This window comes from Octodon degus, unplaced genomic scaffold, assembly GCF_000260255.1.
Source record: "Octodon degus isolate 3935 unplaced genomic scaffold, OctDeg1.0 scaffold00034, whole genome shotgun sequence".
Classification (NCBI taxonomy): domain Eukaryota; kingdom Metazoa; phylum Chordata; class Mammalia; order Rodentia; family Octodontidae; genus Octodon; species Octodon degus.
In genome coordinates, this window is record NW_004524610.1 from 846278 (window position 1) to 849216 (window position 2939).

General features: G+C 55.6%; 1 protein-coding gene across 1 annotated transcript in view; it reads right to left on the minus strand.

The window, feature by feature from the left end:
* Window positions 1-2939, minus strand: part of Ros1 (ROS proto-oncogene 1, receptor tyrosine kinase) — a 145184-nt gene that overhangs the window by 125399 nt on the left and 16846 nt on the right. The gene's annotated exons all lie outside the window — the stretch shown is intronic.

The following is a 2939-nucleotide window of genomic DNA, read 5'->3' on the forward strand; positions in this document are numbered from 1 at the left end:
CACTCTGCGGCCCCTCCAGGCCCTGTCCGTGTGCAGCCCGCACTCTGCGGCCCCTCCAGGCCCTGTCCGTGTGCAGCCCGCACTCTGCCGGCCCCTCCAGGCCCTGTCCGTGTGCAGCCCGCACTCTGCCGGCCCCTCCAGCCAGGACCTGAAGTCTCATCACTATGTCTTTAGCTCTTACACTGGTGTCTTGGATGTCTCCCGCTACCTGAGCTCTAAATTTATACACTCAACTGCATCTCTGACAGCTCCATTTGGATGTTTCATGAGCATCTCAAATTTTAATTGAACAAAGCAACCCTCCGCCTAGTCTTCCCAGATCTCAGTAACTGGCAATCTGCAGGTGTTCAGCCTGGAACTCTAAGTCATCGAGTTTGATCCTCTCACCCCTTCTCGAGATCCTTCCTGAAAACCCATCAGCAAATGTTCCCAGCACCACCCAATGACCATCACAGTCACAGCTGCCACCACCACAACCAGTGGTAACGCAAACTGGCGCAACTACGGACATCAATATGGAGATTCCTCAAAACACTGAAACTGGGAATTCCACGGCACCAGGTGTCCTCCTTCTAGGTATCTTCCTGAAAGTGAGGAATCTTCATAGTGCAGGATGCACACACGCCTACGTCTGCAGGAACATAGCTGAAGTGGCTAAGCTATGGGCGCAGCCCGCACATCCACCAGCTACTCCCCAGCTTCCCTCAGCCACCCCAGTCTGTTTCCCAGACTACAACAGCCAGAGTAGAACTGAAACCTGGACCCGTCTTCCTGCTTAAAACTCCAGAAACTTCCTTCTACTTGGAGTAAAGCCTGTGCTCACAGACGAGCTGCCACTCTCCTGTCTCCTCCTCTCTGCTGCACCCCGCCCTCCAGCCACATCAGCCCTTCTCCCAGACCCTCAGCTCTTTGCTGCTGCAGGTTCTTGGTCCCTGCTCTCCCTTCTCCCTGGAAAACTCATTTCCAGACAGTCACATGGTTTTATCCTGTGGCATTCAAGGCCCTGCGCAAGTGTCTTCTCGGGCCTCCTGGCCAGCCCTTGTCTGCAGTGGGCCCCTCCGTGGGCATTCTCTACCACCTGTCCTCCACTTAGAACTTCTCCTCTGTGAATTTCACTGGCCTTTCCCGTGAACTGCGTTCTGCTTCCTGCTGCATCTACTCAGGTATCTGTGCAAATGCCCCTCCCTGCCTTTCTCCCCACCGAGAAACCCAAGTCCGTGCCCGGGCAATAGCCACTGTACCATGACACTCCATCGGGTGGGAGTGACACTTCAGGGATCCCGTCTTTGCCTCCTGAGGAAGCCAGCAGGAGGCAGCAACAGCCACCTGCAGACCCTGCCTGCCCGCAGTGGGCTGTCAGACAGCGAGCGGGGAGCAGGCCTGGCAAGGGGCCCACGCATGTTCATGCTGTAACAGCACCCAATGCAGTCTCTCTCAGAAGGGGTCCGTTCTGCTGCAGCCCTCTGCAGGTCCTCATGTGTTACCCTTCACTGGCTTGGAACGCAGACTGGAAAGAGGGATGCTATTTACTAGGTCTTCTCTCAATGCCAGCAAACACGTCCACTCAGGTACTTGTCTGCCTGCGTCCCCCGCTGGAGTATAAGCCCTTGAGTACCAAGACCTTATCACCGCTGGTCCCTGGAACAACACCTGCCACACAGGGGTGTTTACAGACTACCTGTGGAGTGAAAGGGGAGCAAGTGCTGGCCTTCCCTGGGATGGTGTTCAAAACAGCACTGAGATAACCACCTCTCCCCGAGACAAGAAAGGACTGGAACCCTCCACAAATGTTACTGTGATACAGCCAAGGTATTTAAAAACCCAGGTGACAAAATTACTAAAATTTATCTCAAGGGCCGGCCAAATAGCCCAGTGGATTAAAGTGCCTGCAAGCAGGCGCAGGGGTCAAGGGTTCAATGCAGGCCAAGGGTTCGATCCCTGGGCCTGCTGTGTCGGCTCTGCCAGGGGCGTGCTGAGATAGCAATTGAGACTAGGCATGGTGACATGCCCCTATAATCCCAGCTCTTGGGAGGCTGTAAACAGGCGGATCAGTACGAGTTCGATCTAGTAGCAAGACCCTGAACACCCTGTAGACCCTTCCCTAAAATACAAAAAATAAATAAAACTTGTCTCAAGAAACAGAAGAAGAACCAGCACACATTCCTACCACACGGCTGCCTCCGTGTAGCACCCCACGTGCCCAAAGAGCACAGTCCATCCACACTGCAGTCAGTCAGGCCCTTCAGCGTGCAAGGCCAGCAGACGCAGGTAGAGTAGGACCGATGAAGACGGGCAGAACAAGAGTGATGCAAATGCGGTTAGGAAAAACTGCAGCTTCAGGTCACAAGTTACCTGTGGTCACAGTACCTTCTTCCTTTTTGGGAAACTCGCCCACCGGTCCCACATTCCTAAGGGTCTTAAAGACACAACATAACCCTGTAATCGGCCCCCACTTTCCCCTCTCTGCCGGCCCACTTTCACCCACAGCACTAGGAAGTCGCTGTACTCTCTGAGCTTCAAGCCTGTGAAGTGCTTCCCATTCCGACTTAGCGCATCACACGGCAGCTGACAGACCCACTGGACACAGTCCTCCAGCGGTGGCCCACCCTGAGGTTACCCCAGAGCCATGGAACACTGCAGCCCCAGACTACAGTGCAGCTCATGTTGCGCGGGCACACGCTCACACCCGACTGTGGGCCTCTTTCTGCCTCCAGGCCACCCACGCTTTTCTGTAATGGAAGCAGTGAGCGCACAGCCTATTTGGCAGGGGAGTGAGCTGAGAGTCCCACTTCCCCAGGGGGCTCCCCTGCCCCATCCAATGACCGAAGCTGAGGCTCCTCTGCTCAGACCCTGCAGCTGTCTCCTTCGCAGCCACAGAGTCCTCTGAGGGGAACGTGACCTGCTCGTCTGCCTGCCTCCCTTCCCCACGCCTTCCCCCC